This window comes from Heloderma suspectum, chromosome 2 (assembly GCF_057233095.1).
Source record: "Heloderma suspectum isolate Gila_16-S chromosome 2, 16-S_ref, whole genome shotgun sequence".
In the NCBI taxonomy this organism is placed as follows: domain Eukaryota; kingdom Metazoa; phylum Chordata; class Lepidosauria; order Squamata; family Helodermatidae; genus Heloderma; species Heloderma suspectum.
In genome coordinates, this window is record NC_139459.1 from 275,127,464 (window position 1) to 275,143,596 (window position 16,133).

A 16,133-nucleotide genomic window follows, 5' to 3' on the forward strand; every position below is an offset into this window, starting at 1 on the left:
AACCCAGCTTGTACTTCCAGTAGTTCTCGGTTCACATGCTGCTGAAGCCTAGCTTGTAGGATTTTGAGCATAACCTTGCTGGCATGTGAAATGAGCGCAATTGTGCGGTAGTTTGAACACTCTTTGGCATTGCCCTTCTTTGGAATTGGAATGTAAACTGACCTTTTCCAGTCTTGTGGCCACTGTTGAGTGTTCCAAATTTGTTGGCATATTGAGTGCAGCACTTTAACAGCATCATCTTCTAGGATCTTAAAATAGCTCAGCTGGAATACTGTCATCTCCGCTAGCTTTGTTGTTAGTAATGCTTCCTAAGGCCCACTTGACTTCACTCTCTAGGATGTCCGGCTCAAGTTCAGTGACCGCGCTATCATGGCTATCAGGGACATTCAGATCTTTCCTGTATAGTTCTTCTGTGTATTCTTGCCACCTCTTCTTAATCTCATCTGCTTCTGTTAGGTCCCTGCCTTCTTTGTCCTTTATCATGCCCGTCTTTGCACAAAACGTTCCCTTGATATCTCCGATTTTCTTGAAGAGATCTCTAGTCTTTCCCATTCTATTGTTTTCCTCGATTTCTTTGCACTGTTCGTTTAAGAAGACCTTGTTGTCTCTCCTTGCTATTCTCTGGAAATCTGCATTCAGTTGGGTATATCTTCCCCTTTCTCCCTTGCTTATCGCTTCCCTTCTTTCCTCAGCTACTTGTAAAGCCTCCTCAGACAGCCATTTTGCTTTTTTGCATTTCTTTTCCTTTGGGATGGATTGAGTTGCTGCCTCCTGAACAATGTTACGGACCTCCGTCCATAGTTCCTCGGGCACTCTGTCTATCAGGTCTAATCCCTGAAATCTATTCCTCACCTCCACTGTATATTCATAAGGGATATGATTTAGCTCATACCTGAATGGTTTAGTGATTTTCCCTATGTTCTTCAATTTAAGCCAAAATTTTGCAAGAAGCAGCTCATGATCTGAGCCACAGTCAGCTCCAGGTCTTGTTTTTACTGACTGTATAGAGCTTCTCCATCTTTGGCTGGAAAGTACATAATCAATCTGATTTCACTATTGACCATCTGGTGATGTCCATGTGTAGAGTCGCCTCTTGTGCTGTTGGAAAAGAGTGTTTGCTATGATGAGCGTGTTCTCTTGGCAAAACTCTATTAGCCTTTGTCCTGCTTCATTTTGTACACCAAGGCCATGCTTGCCTGTTATCCCCGTGATTTCTTGACTTCCTACTTTGGCATTCCAATCCTGTATGATGAAGAGGACATCTTTTTTTAGTGTTAGTTCTAGAAGGTGTTGTAGGTCTTCATAGAACCGATCAACCTCAGCTTCTTCGGCTTCAGTGGTTGGGGTATAGACTTGAATTATTGTGATGCTGAATGGTTTGCCTTGGATTCGTACTGAGATCATTCTATCGTTTTTGAGATTGTACCCCATTACTGCTTTTCCCACCCTTTTGTTGACTATGGGTACTACTCCATTTCTTCTAAGGGATTCTTGCCCACAGTAGTAGATATAATGGTCACCTGAATTGAATTCGCCCATGCTTGTCCATTTTAGTTCACTGATTCCCAAGATGTCAATGTTCAATCTTGCCATTTCATGTTTGACCACCTCCAGCTTACCTTGATTCATTGATCTTACATTCCGGGTTCCTAAACAATATTGTTCTTTACAGCATCGGACTTTCTTTTCACCACCAGATACATCCACAGCTGAGTGTCCTTTCAGCTTTGGCCCAGCCGCTTCACTCTTTCTGTTGCTACTTGGAAATACCCTCTGCTCTTCCCCAGTAGTATATTGGACACCTTCTCACCTGAGGGGCTCATCTTCCAGTGTCATATCTTTTAGCCTTGTGATACGTTCCATGGGGTTTTCTTGGCAAGAATACTGGAGTGGGTTGCCATTTCCTTCTCCAGTGGACCACATTTTGTCAGAACTCTCCACCCCAACCTGTCCGTCTTGGGTGGCCCTGCACGGCATAGCTTATGGCTTCACTGAGTTACGCAAGCCCCTTTGCCACAACAAGGCAGTGATCCTTCTATTAATGCAGCCCAAAAGAGCATTTGCCTTTTTTGCAGCCACATCACATTGTTGGCTCATATTCAGCTTGTGATTGACAGCAATTCCAAGATCGAATATACTTAAGGCAACTATAATGGAAGCCAGAAAAGGCCCCCACTTAAAACCAGACCACCCCACCCCCACCTCAAATTATCCATAATAGCAACACAGAGAAAGGAATTTCTAGCAGAGGCTACATAATGATTTTTTCCCCAGTCATTGGGAGGTGTGTGTGAGGGTGGGGCGGGGGGAGATGTTGTAGACAAGATGGGAACAAAGATTTTTGTTGCATTTTAGAACCCAGCAGCACCTATGAATTTCTCCAGACACCCAAAACAGAGACTGAAAAGATTTTTAAATGAAGAACATACCAGTATAAATATGAAAAAATAAACAGGGATGGTCTGGTCTCTCCCCCCTCCCCTAAGGGTAGAGGGGAAATAAAGCAGATACTGCGCCTCAGTCACTCCACCCACTCCGTTCAACTGGGCTTGGACCACCCGACACACCCACAAGTGGCTCTGATTGGCCACTGACTGGCCAGCTAGCCATCTGCTCCATTTACTGGCCAGTCAATTAGCCAACCTTCCTCTGTGCAACCCCACCCCCATCACCCCAAAGTACCCCTCCCTTGTGGAGGGAAGGGGTCATCTTTGATTGGCCAGCTCAGGCTAACAGCCTGCGCTGACCCTATTTGTTGTGGTGCTTCCCCTCTTAATTAGGGGCTAGCACTGCCGGCGCTGGGCAACAAGCAGACTTCAACGCCTTTCCAGTCCAGGGAAGGGCTGTGAAGCAACAGGAACATTTTGAGCATGTCCGAGCATGTTTTACGAAATAAAAAAAATAAAAATAAAATCTCCTTGCCTTGGCTCATGTGAATTGGCTCACATTTTATTTAAATAAAATAATGCGTGTCCAGTGCCCCCCCCCGCTGCATGGGGGCCCGGGGCAAACTGCGTCCTCCCCCCCCCCCCCCCGGGCAGGCCTGGACACAATTCAACGTGCTGGTTATGACCTATAAAGCCCTATCCAACTTGGGACCAGGCTATTTAAAACATGACATATGTCCCATATAAGCCTGCTTGGGTGTTAAGATCTTCAGCCCTTCTCTTCGTTCTGCCACCATCAGAGACATGTTTGCTGGGGACGTAAGAGAGGGCCTTCTCAGTGGCTGATCCCAGGCGCTAGAACTCCCTGCCAAGGGAAGCTAGGCTGTCTCCTACTCTGCTGTCCTTTCGTTGACAGGCAAAGACATTTTGTATTCAAGCAGGCCTTTGCTTGTAAGCTGATCCGCTGTTGAAGGGATTTTTATTTGGTTGGGTGTTTTTGCTTCTTTATTGATGTGTTTTACGTGGATTGGATCTAGATTTACACTGGATCAACTGGGCTGGTGGAAGTGGACTTTCCTGCCTGTTCCTTCCCATGGCAGCCTCTCCAGCCCCCTGAAAATGCTGCACAGAGAGTGAGGAGACTCTGCTGAATGGGGGGGGGGGGGGGAGAGCTGTGGTGTGGAGGGAGGGAATCCGCCCAAACAGGCAGAAGGTCCCTTTCTCTCATGGAAGGCAGATGCTGGATCCAACATATTGTATTTTAATCTGTTTTTATGTTTTAGTTATATTTCTGTTTTTTATTTTTATTTACTATTGCTAGCCATCTTGAGTGCCTTTTTTGGCAGAAAGGTGAGATATAAATTACTGAATAAGTCAATAAATAACTGTAAGGGTCGGGTTGGCAGTTTCAAAGCTGATCATTCATTTTCCTTAAATCTTCTGATGCAGCAGGAGGCAAGGAAGTAACAGCTTCTCCTGCCCATACCCTCCCTGACCCTGTAACGCAACCCCCTCTCTTGCTTGCTCTGTGGCACGCATTGGGGGCTGTGGCTCAGAGGTGGAACCCCTGCTTTGCACGCGGACGATCCCAGCTTCAATCCCCAGCATCTCCAGGTAGGGCTGGAAAAAACCCTGCCTGAAAGCCATCGCTGTCAGTCATTGTTGACAATACTGGGCTAGATGGACCAAGGGTCAACTTCCTATGTTCCTCTGCATTTGGTGCCCTGTCAAGGACTCCATTTTCTTTTTGTGTCCTAGCAGTCTGTGAGTTTCCATTTCATAAGGCTGCATGTAGTGTAACCCACCTGCATGTGAGTTATCTCGGGTTGTCTCTAGCCCCAAAGTCAGAACAGGACCCAGTTCATTTGGCTGAGTGATCTCAGCTGTGTTCCTGTGGAAACTCTCACCCCTCTCTTGGGGCCTGGGAAAACTGTTCCAGCCAGACCGTGATTGACTAACAGAGATCACCTTAGAGTTGGCAGGGGCTTGACCATATAACCAGCGGGGTTACAGCTCCTCATTGTCTTTGTCTTCTGTTTGCCTTTGCTTTGGACTCCCAAGTATTTATGTCTGGGCTTGTCCTATTTGAAGGACCTGTGCCTAGGTACATATGGACAGGTTTAGGTAGCTTTGTCATTTTTTCCTTGAAGTATTGTTTCCAAATGTTACTCTGGGTCTGGTGTGTCTTTTATTTCCCTTTTTCCTTCCCTGATAAACTTGCTACCTCTTATAACTAGTTGTCTGTGTGCTTCATTCTAAATTGCCTCAGTATCAATACTCAGTATCAGGAATCCAGAGCCTTCCTCGTAGTTAATGCTACTGTGTAAGGGTTCAGGCTTAAGCCTTGGAAATAGAGGTTGCTTAGTTTGGCTCCTATTTCATAAGCCTTAGGGATGTCCTGTAAGGTCTGAGAGTCCCCTGGCTCAGGCTGAGTTGGACATAAGGGGTGGTGGCAGCCTACCTTGCTGGGTTAGCGTTCAGCTCAAGCGGCCTTTTGTTCCTGCCTACACTGCTGGGAGCTAGGGCAACCCCCTCTCTCCCTCTGCAAGCCCTGATCAATTACAGCAGATTGGGGAGACTAAAGGGCCCAGATGGGAATAGACAGGTAGAGCTATGGCTGCCTTCTGTCTTGCCGCATTGGGAGTCTTAAAGGCATATGGATGCTTTCCACTTTGGCAATGCCACTGAGGGGTAGTTGTTTTCAGTCTACATTGTTCATGGGAGTATGAAGTGCTTATCAAAGCACCAGTGGTGCATTTAGGGCACGACTCTGGGGGCCAATCTACACTTATGTTTTTTTTTCACATCCAATGAGGTTTCACTGCCCGTCTTTCACACTACGCAGTACCTGCCTCGAATTGGAACCAGAATTTCCTGCTTCTGTGCTACCACTTTCAATACCCTGATATCCCGGTATTTCCCCTTAATGTGCTCTGATTTTCCGCGTTTGTTGCCATATCTGGTTGTAGTCCCCTCCCACGCCTGTCCATATAGGGCAGTGTTTGTATTTCCCTCTTGTCCAATCACAGCTCTCGATGGTCCCATGTCGTCTTCCAGCTACTGTTTGCATAGGTTCCTCAGCACTCCCCATTTCCTCAGCAACAAGCAAAGGGCTGGATGTGAGCGCACTTGTCTGATCTCAGAAGCTCAGCAGGGTCAGTCCCAGTAAGTGCTTGGATGGGCGACTGCCTGGGAATCAGGCTTCTATCCCTTCAAATGAGAGTAAGTTTTACCCCCCTATATCCCCTGCTTTGGCTTAAAAAAAAAAATTAAGGTGTTATCTTCAAAGCTTCAGAACTTCAAATCTTCAAATCTTCAAAGAAGCAAATCTTCGAAGAAGTGAATCTTAGAAGAACTGTAGCTTCTCCAGCCTGATTGTGCTGCAAACTTGCCCAGGCAAGCCCAGGCAAAAGTAAATGTTTTCACAGTCCCATCCATGCTTGCTGCATGGAAAACACATACATATCCAGGCAGACAGTCCTCAGTGTCCACAGACCAACATCGATAAAAATGTCCGTGGACAATTTCAGGAGCGGGGGGCAAATACAGGATGGTCTTCGAAGCTTCGAAGAAGCTAGCAGCCCCCCCAAACGCTAGCGCTGGGTGCCACCGCCACTGCTGCTCTTCCTTGTCCTGGCTGTTAAGGGCTGGCACAGGGAAAAGAGCATCAGCAGATAGTTCCCAGCCTCTCACCCTGGCCTCCAGCAGGTGGGGGGGGGGAAGGGGATAGGTGCCTCCTTCTTCCCTCCACCCCCACCTGCTACAGCGGCGGCAGGAAGGGACAAGCTGGTTCTTTTCCCTAAGGCCAGGAAAACATGCAGAAAACGACCAGCCTCTCCCTCCCCACTGCTGCTGTAGCAAAATGATGGGGGGAGGATGAGAGGCGCTGCCTTCTTCCCTTCTTCTTGCTGAGGGAACTGGTGTGCGGGGTGGTGGTGGTAGTGGTAAATTCTTGCAGGGCTTTGCGCCCCAACAGGGTGCTCACACAATCCCTACACACCCACAGGGACAGAGGAAGAGAGGGACGGTGGATGGGGAATCAGTAGAAACAGGAAGAGTTTCTGCTCCTCCAATGAGAGCCACCATCTTTCAGAGCAGGAAAACAGCACGGCGCTCGAGCGTGAACCGTGCTTGTGCATTCGATGAAGTACTGCAACGGGGAAACAGGGTGAGTGTGGATAACCACGTTTTAATGCGATGGCATTTACCTCACCAGTCTACCGAATTCGATGCGCTAGCAGACGCAATGTAGGTTGGCCCTGGGTCGGAGGTTCTAGGCTTCACTCAGTAGAATGAGCAGGATCCCCCCACAACACAGTAGCACTTGTTTACTGCCTTTGTAATGTGTATTAGTTCACACTTCAAATCTGAAGAGGGCCACTACCAATAAGACCATGAAGGGTGATTCCTGATGGAGGGCTCCTAGTGCTATCAATCAAAAGCTATTCCCTGTTTCCCTCCTGAATGTATATTTTCTGGTAAGAAAAAAGATGGAAGGAACATGGGAAAACCTGGGAGGATTACAAATGAAGATGATGTCATCTGCCCCCCCACCCTGTAAAATTATGTTTTGTCTCTCGTAGTGCACACAAAAAGCCTCATCTGGAAACACCCAAAGTCCAGACTCTAAAATTACCTAACTGCACTACAGCAAATCATTCCACTTTGCACACAGGTCCTGATTTAGTGTGTCATTGCAAATGCTTAAAAAGAAAGAAAGAACCTTTGCACATGAGACTGAGAAGCCTTTATTTTGAACCAGCAGATCAGTAGAAACTTGAAGAAAACAAGTGGTTCAGTGGATTAGAATGGATCAGTGTGGGATGAGATGAGCAAGGTAGAGCTGCCAGAGATGAATGAAACCTGTTTTCACAGATCACCTGTGGCAACGACTCAGCATTTCCCATAATGCTTAAAATAGATCTTCCGTTGATTTGCCCTAGGGGAAAAAACATGAAAAATTAATAATGCTTAACTTTTGTATTGTGCTTTCAAATGTCCAAAGCGTTTCACAAGCTTTGTCTAGTTGTAATCCATACAACAGCCTTGTATAGTAAGTCAGTATCATTATCTCTCATATTACAGGGGGGCGGGGAAGGAGACTGAGGCTAAGAGAGAGAGGCTTACCGACGTGGTTTGAGCCATGGTGAGATTTGAACCATGGACTTCCTGATTTAGAGTTCAGTCTCTTAGGGTGCAATCCTATGCACATTTAGGCAGAAAAAAGTCCTGCAACTCCCAGCATTCCCCATCCAATTATTGCTCTGTGCCATGGCAATTGTGCCATGGGGTTCCACAGGGCTCTATTTTATCCCCCATGCTGTTTAACATCTACATGAAACCGCTGGGGGAGGTTATCCGGAGGTGTGGGCTGAGGTGCCATCAATATGCGGATGACACCCAGCTCTACCTCTCTTTCTCATCAAACCCAGGTGAGGCAGTGGCTGATCTGAACCAGTGCCTGGGCACGGTAATGGACTGGATGAGGGCTAATAAACTGAAACTCAATCCAGACAAGACGGAGGTACTGTTAGTGGGTGGTTCGTCTGCCCGGCTAGGTGATATTCAACCTGTTCTGGAGGGGGTTGCACTCCCCCTAAAGGATCAGGTTCGTAGTTTGGGGGTGCTCTTGGATCCAGAACTGTCACTTGAGGCACAGGTGAACTCAGTGGCACGGAGCACTTTTTATCAGCTTAGGCTGGTATACCAACTACGCCCTTCTCTGGACAGAGATAGCCTAGCTACAGTTATCCATGCTCTGATAACTTCTCGTCTGGATTACTGCAATGCGTTATACGTGGGGCTGCCTTTGAAAACGGTCCGGAAACTTCAGCTGGTCCAAAATAGGGCAGCAAGATTGTTAACAGGGACTGGCCTGCGAGCTCATATTACGCCAGTACTTTTCCAGCTGCACTGGCTGCCAGTCCATTTCCGGGCCCGATTCAAAGTGCTGGTGTTAACATTTAAAGCCCTTAACGGCTTGGGGCCAGGTTACCTGAAGGATCGCCTCCTCCCATATGTGCCTGCCCGGACCTTAAGATCATCGTCAGTGGCCCTTCTCCGTGAGCCCCTGCCAAAGGAAGTGATGCGGGTGGCTACTAGGAGGAGGGCTTTTTCTGCTGTGGCACCCCGGCTCTGGAATGAGCTCCCTAGTGAGGTTCGCCTGGCGCCTACATTGTACTCCTTTCGGCGCCAGGTGAAGACCTTTTTATTTTCCCAGGCATTTTAGCATTTTAGCTTTCTAAATTTTTATCTTTGCTGTTTTAAATCTGTATTTTAAACTCCTGTACTGCTGCTAGGTTTTATTGTGGTTGTATTGTTATATTGTGGTTTTAATGTTCTATATATTTTAAATTGTTTTATTGTGTGTTATTTGGTTTTAATTTTTGTGAACCGCCCAGAGAGCTTCGGCTATTGAGCGGTATAGAAATGAAATAAATAAATAAATAAATAAAATCCAATGAATTCCCAAGAACGCTGGGAGCTGTGGGACTTTTCTCTCTCTCTAAACATGCTTAGGGTTCTGCCCTTAGACACTATGCTACACTAGAAAGACTTAACTAGACTAGCCTTAGAGAAAAACAACACATCAGTGCAAGGCTCCTGCTGCCCCCCAGATGTCCACACATGAACCTGCTATGTAGGGTGGCCATGTGTCCTCTTTTATAGAGGGCAGTCCTTGGTTTGAAGGGTTGTCCAGTCCAAATCAGATTTAATGATACAGAAGCATCAGAAGGCAGAGCTGGGCCTTGAAGGCACCCATCATCAGCACCTGAACAGCAGACTAAGCAAGGGATACAGGTCACCTCGTCACTCTATGGAGAGATGGACTGGGTTTCTATTTAAATAGAAACTGGGGAATGCTGGGAGTTGTAGGCCTTTTCTCTGTCTAAACATGCATAGGATTGCGCCCTTAATAAATTAACTCTGATGGTGCAAAGCTCTAAGGGCGCAATCCTATGTAGGTTTAGACAGAAAAAAGTCCTACAACTCCCAGCATTCCCCAGCCAGCTAGGACTTTTTTCTGTTTAAACCTACATAGGATTGCACCCTAAATTATTATTTATTCTAGAGACACAGCAAAAGAGGGAGAGAGAAAGCCATGGTAATGAACTGAGCCTCATTTTGCCTCGGAATACCGTTACAAAAAGGAAGAGATATACAAGGTAAAGCTGATTCTCATGACCATGTCTGGAAAGGTAGCTGCATTGTAGACTGAGTACCAGCTGCTGGTGCTATGTCCAGAAATACTCATGAGAATCCCCATGATATGTGCAGAACTCTGCAAGTATTCCCTTTAACATGCTGCAGTCAATTCTTGAAATGTTACTGTGCTCCAAGCCCATGTACACACACTTTGTGCAATATCACCCTTCACATGACTGATGCTGTGTGTGGCCATGAAATCAACCTGGACTGTGGCAGGTCTGGCTCAGCCAGGACCTGGGAAACATAAAAATCTGGTTGTGAGTTTGGATTTTTATGAATCTGACCCCTGGATTCCACAATGGACTGGCTTTCCCCCAGTCAGGTGGATTCTATGGATGTATGGACCATTTTTCTAACTTTCTGGAATTTTGCATAAATTTAGTAATAAAAAATATGCAGTTAAAAAAATTGCCGAAATTTGCATTTCCCCATTGGCGAAAGTGTGAAAATACACATTTGGGGGGGATTTGTGCATTTTGAGGAATTTGCCCATTTTCACAAGTGCAAATTTTCACAAGTGTGAATTTGTGCAAATGCAAATTTGTGCAAATTTGGAAACTAAAAAAATAAATAAATCAGATTCTGTTGATGAGCAGATGATGGAACGAAAGGCACCTGAAAATCCGTGAAATGCAGACAGATTTTACACAATCCATACATCCCTAGCCCCAGGGTTCCCCTCCTCCTCTCTTGTACCTGCAAGCCAATTTTGCCTTTTTGGTGGCACCTAAAAACAGCCTTCCCCAACCTGGTGCCCTTTTAGTCCAAGATATCTGGAGGGCACTGGGTTGCTTAGCCCTGTCTTAAAATATGGCCAGCAGAACATGAATCGTTCCTTTCAAGATATGTGGCATTCAGAGAATTGAGGTGTTTCAGAGACAACACAGTGGGGTGTGGGTGGAGGCCCTATGCTGTCCTTCAGTAGAATTTATACTCACCTGAGGCAAAGAAGCAGCACCAGAGAGCCAGAATAAGGAAGACCAGCTGAGCTGCAACCTTCATGATGCCTAGAGTGTGATTAGCTGTGGATGCTTTTTGAGTGCCCAACTTCCAGATGCCTCCCAGCAACAACATCCCAGGTATTTATATATACCCAAGAAGTCCCCCCGCCCCCGCAGTGACGAAATCTCATGTCCCCCTAATTGGTAGCTAACAAAAGAATCCCAAAGGCCCTTTAGATGTTTCTGCCTCAGAAACAATTTGTAGGAACAAATGGGGCAATTATGGGTGGCTTTGCTCAGAGTTGTGTAAACATCCGAAATGTATGATTGAAATAAGCTGGCCATTTCCCATGACATGCAGATGGGAGATCCAAAAAACACACACAATCGGCAATCCAATAGAGCTTACAGTCATGTTGGCTGCGGCCTGTCAAAACAGCGTTTGACTGCAAGAACCACAACACATACGCTGATTAAGACTGAAAGTGATACAGATGCAATCCACTTGGCTGTGTGCGTCATAGATTGCCCCCCTGTACCCTACCCATAAATGACAAGTAATGATCTAATATCCTACCCATGAAGCCTGCCGCAGAGCAAGCTGACCGTGTTCTAATGGCTGGTGCTCCATCCACTTGTGGAAAGGACAAAAGTGGCTAGTGCCTAGTGTTGACCCTTGACTTTATGCATGATCTCCCTACAACACAATGTTCAGCTTTTCCTGTAAAGGTTATGAGAAGGTCGATAGATACAGGGTATTGGTTTGCTCTGTCTCAGCTTGTACATAATTATTTTGCCATCACCTGTCAGGCACAATCGTCTTTCTGTAGGTGTTAGTGCGTAGTTCAACCACATTTGGAGAAGTGTAAGCAATTTGTGAATTTTCTCCATTTTGTAATGGGAGGAAAAGCACTCAATTATCATCTAGCCTGAGAGCTGATGGATGTGCATGGCAGCAGGGGTGTACGTGCTTTCTTTTGCTCCCCCACCCTTGCATGTGGGAGCACTGTTCTTGGAGTAAACAAGGCAGCTGACTCATTGCTCACAAGCAAAAGGCACATTTGGATACAATGAAGTGGCTTGTGGGTGGTGTGCAAAGCTGCTGTTTCAGATTGTGGTGAATTATTATAATTCATTCATTCATTCATTCATTACATTTCTATACTGCTCCATAGCCAAAGCTCTCTGGGCGGTTTACAGAAATTAAAACATTAAATACAATATAAAAAGTTTAAAAGTCATTTACATAAAAGCACACAGACAATATACACAAACAACATACAACTAAAATCAACTTTGAATGTGTGCTAGGTGCCCTGTTCTCTAAAACCAGGGAGCTGAATGGGAATAGGCTCAAGTCCTTAGTACAGGATTGAACAATTTGTGGTCCTTCAGATGTTTTAGCCTACAATTCCCATCAGCCGTTGCCATCCTAGCCAATTGTGAGGGATGATGGGAATTGTAGGCCAAAACACCCAGAGGGCCCTAAGTGGCCCACCCGTGCCTTAAAGTCATAGGTAAGGAGTAACATCCCCCTCCCCCAAATCCAGATCCCTTCACCAAAGGCAGGGTCGTTCCTGCCCAATCCTTTCTCATGAGATCAGCCCTCACAATGAAGACCACACCAAACAGGGACAAAATGCAACACTGAGAGATGCCTGCAGAATAAGTATTTGCTGGTGACTCAAAGATGTGAGCCAAGCTAAAACAGTTTCATCTCTCTCAACTGAAACACCTGTTGGTCTACAGTTTCCCTCACTATAATTCATCCAGCAAAAGATCACACACTATATGCCTTGCTAAACAAAGAAGTTGCTTAACGTTTTTTATACGTATGTGGTGCATTGGATCCAGACTTAGTCATACTTAGAGCAGACCAACTGAAATCAAGTAGTAACTTCAGTCCCGTTGATTTCAGTGGGTCTCCTCTAAGTATGACTAAGGCCCCATCTACATGGTACTGCTTTCACCTCTCACCCTGTAGCAACTCCACAGCAATGCGGCTTCGAACTAGCATCCCCTGCGATACACTCGTGATTTACTGCAGGCTTCCCTAACAGACTCGTAGTGCCCTTTTTTTGCCATTATACTTAAATGCGCAGCTGTGCAGTCCCGTGAGCGTGGGGGTGCGACACTTCATTGGCTGTTTTGTATTTTAGGGATTCTGTTGTGTCTTTCCCTCCCACGTTAGTTAAAAACTGGTTGCTCTGTGCTCCTTTATTTCCATGCCATCTGTTTGTCAGTTCCCCAGCCCCCGAGATTCTCGCTGTCAGGATTCCTTTTGCCCCTGCTGAACCTTGCTGAAACCTCAAAAGCCAAATCAAAACACAGACAAGAGGCTTCAATCCACGGCTTTTAATCCATTACTTCAATGGGTCATACAGATGCAAATGGTCAGTGACTCACAGTCTACAAAGGAAATGCCTTCAGGGAGTTAAAAGGAAAGCTACGAAAGTTGTCCACCATTTGAAGAAAAGGCGGGCTACTATCCTAATTTAAGGGGTAGGGGGGAGCTCTCTCTCTCTCTCTCTCTCTTGTGAGGCCTCTAAGTGCAACTGTTCATGCCGGGCCAATCGGGCAGACTGTCTAAGCTCTACCCCTGCCATCTCTCTCTTGGCTCTGCGTCTGTGGCTGGCGTCTAAGAATTTGGGGTCTCCAAGCCCCGCCTCTTCCTGTTCACTATCTCTCATGGGGTGTGTGGGGGTGTGAAGAGGGGCCGTCTCCATCCAGCTGGGCCTTTGAAACCTGAGGAGTCTGCCTATCCATCTCTGTACAAGCCTGAAACTTCCTCCCCCACATCTTACAGTTCTTCTTCAGAATCTGAACTACTCTGCCACTCCCTGTGCTCAGAGGCAACCCTGACACTTGCGATGCTTTGCACTAAGAAATGTGAGCAGTACGTGCCTAGTCATCACTCTGAAATGGTGGCTGGAGCGAAGATGGTCCTCCTCCAAGACCCGCCCCTTGGCCCTTGGGCACTGAGTCCAAAAGCAACCATTGTGAAGATACGAAGCTGCAAAAATGTGCGAAAGTGTGATTAAATAGATAAAAATGCCTCTCTCTGCCCCTGTAACTGTGCTGCTGTGAAGGGATGGGGGGGAGTAAAGGGGTGTCAAGCACTATGCACACCTACAATACACCCACTGCAAAATGCAAAGTCGGTTCGGGGAAGGGACAGATGGTCTGCAACTGCGGGGAAACCCACAGCAAACTAGGGGTGCACGAAACCCACTTACCTGGTCTCGCAGCTTTTCGCGGTGGGGGGGAGGTGCTTCGCTGCTCTCCCCCCGAAGTTCAGGCCGGGGGGGGGGAGGCTTCCCACCTCGCCCGGCCGAAATTCAGGCCGGGGAGGAGGTGCCTCGCCTCGCCCGGCCGCGAAATTAAAAGTAAAAAAAAACAACAACAACGCCCCCGTGATAGGCTACGTGACGATTAACGTAGCCTATCACGGCTAGATCTGCAAAGTCAGCCGTGATAGGCTACGTAAATCGTCACGTAGCCTATCACGGGTGACTTAAAAAAAAAAAAGCGCGTACGCAAATGGCGGCCCCCATAGGGAGCCGCCATTCGCGTTCCTTATTTGGTCCTGTAGTCTACGTAAAACTTTACGTAGACTACGGCGAAAATAAGGGCAATGCAAATAGCATTGCCCTTATTTTCGTCGTAGTCTACGTAATCTTTACGTAGACTACAGCGACCAAATAAGGAACGGGAATGGCAGCTCACTATGGGGGCCGCCATTATCCGTACGCGCTTTTTTTTTTTTTAAGTCACCCGTGATAGGCTACGTGACGATTTACGTAGCCTATCACGGCTGACTTTGCAAATCTAGCCGTGATAGGCTACATTAATCGTCACGTAGCCTATCACGGGGGCGTTTTTTTTTTTTAGTTTTATTGGAATGGCGGCGGCGGCAGCCGGTTGAAAGATCGGCTGCCACCCCCGCCCCTGACGAAGACCCGACGAACCGCCGCCAGGACCCGCCGCCGGGAGGGACATTCGGGAAAGGTAAGTCCCGTCCCAGGGGGGGGTGCGGAGAATTTCTCCCCGAAACTTGTTTGGGGGGCCGAACACGTTGGCGCTCGGCCCCCCGAAGTTTCGGGGAGAAATTCTCTGCCAACCCTACAGCAAACCCCCCAAATCGCATCAGAATGCCACCTCGGAAATCTGCAGTTTCTGGGAGAAAACCATGGATGGCTGTGAAGTGGTGACTGCATCATCTATCCCAAGGGACCACGACTCTCAGCCGCCTAGGAGTAAAAGGCTCATGTAGATGGGGCCTAAGTCTGGATCCAACCCAGAGTCTTAAATATGTGTGAATGTGAAAACAAGGTTCTTGAAACATGTGTTTTAGCTTTCACAAATACCACAGAGTACAAGCTTTCCGGGACTAGATAAGTTCATAATGAAGTTGGGGTATTGCAAGTATGAATGCTTCATGACAAGAGATCCTCCATCAGCAGGCTAGGATCCCATGTAGGGATGTACGAAACTCACTTACCTTGCCCGAAATTTGATTCACGGTGGGGGGGAGGCGCCCCGTACCTCCCCCCCAAAATTCTGGCCGGGGGGGAGGCGCCCCGTCCCTCCTGCCGCGAATCCTGGCTGGCCGGGAACGCAAATGGTGGCGGCCATAGCTGCCGCCGTTTGCGTCCCTGGAATCAGCTGTGATAGGCTACGTAAATGTTTATGTAGCCTATCACGGCTGAGTAAAAACAAAAAACAAAAAACCCTGCGCGTACGCAAATGGCGGCGCCCATGGGTGCCGCCATTTGTGTTCCTTATTTTGGCATGTCTAGTCTACGCAAACATTTACGTAGACTACGGCGAAAATAAGGGGAACGCAAATAGCGTAGCGTCTATGCTATTTGCGTTCCCCTTATTTTCGCCGTAGTCTACGTAAATGTTTACGTAGACTAGGTGTGCCAAAATAAGGAACGTAAATGGCGGTGCCCATGGGCACCGTCATTTGCATACGCGCGTTTTTTTTGTTTTTTGTTTTACTCAGCCGTGATAGGCTACGTAAACATTTACGTAGCCAATCACGGTATTTTTTTTTAAAATCTAGCCGTGATAGGCTACATAAATGTTTACATAGCCTATCACGTTTTTTGGGTTTTTCTTTTTACTGGAAATGGTGGCGGTGGCAGCTGGTCAGAAGACCGGCCACCGCCGCCGAACCGCCGCTGGAGCTGCCGCCACCAGGGACATTCGTACAAGGTAAGTCCCGTCCCAGGGGGGGCGGGGGGGCAGACCGTTTCGCCACCGATTTCGGGGGGCCAAATGCGCTGGCATTTGGCCTCCCCGAGATTCATGGCGAAATTCTCTGACATCCCTAGATCCCAGGAAGAAGAACCCTAGCAGGAAATCTTTGTGTGTGCGAGTATTCAGTCCTGAGATTCCATACCTGTGTTTTGAAGAGGTACATTCCTAAATGGGTTCTGCCGCATGCTTTTCCTGAACACATACAGCACAATCTTAGCATGTTAATTCGGAAGTAATTCGGAAGACTTAATCCCTGGTAGTAATGGGTAGATCTGTAAAGCTCGATCTTACCGAGTTCCTCCTCTTTCCATCACCAAGCTTGTCCTGGTTC

The 16,133-nt window shown here is 47.2% G+C and overlaps 1 protein-coding gene across 1 annotated transcript in view; it reads left to right on the top strand.

Annotated features, from left to right (window-relative positions):
- Positions 1–16,133, top strand: part of UBLCP1 (ubiquitin like domain containing CTD phosphatase 1) — a 60,436-nt gene that overhangs the window by 40,482 nt on the left and 3,821 nt on the right. The gene's annotated exons all lie outside the window — the stretch shown is intronic.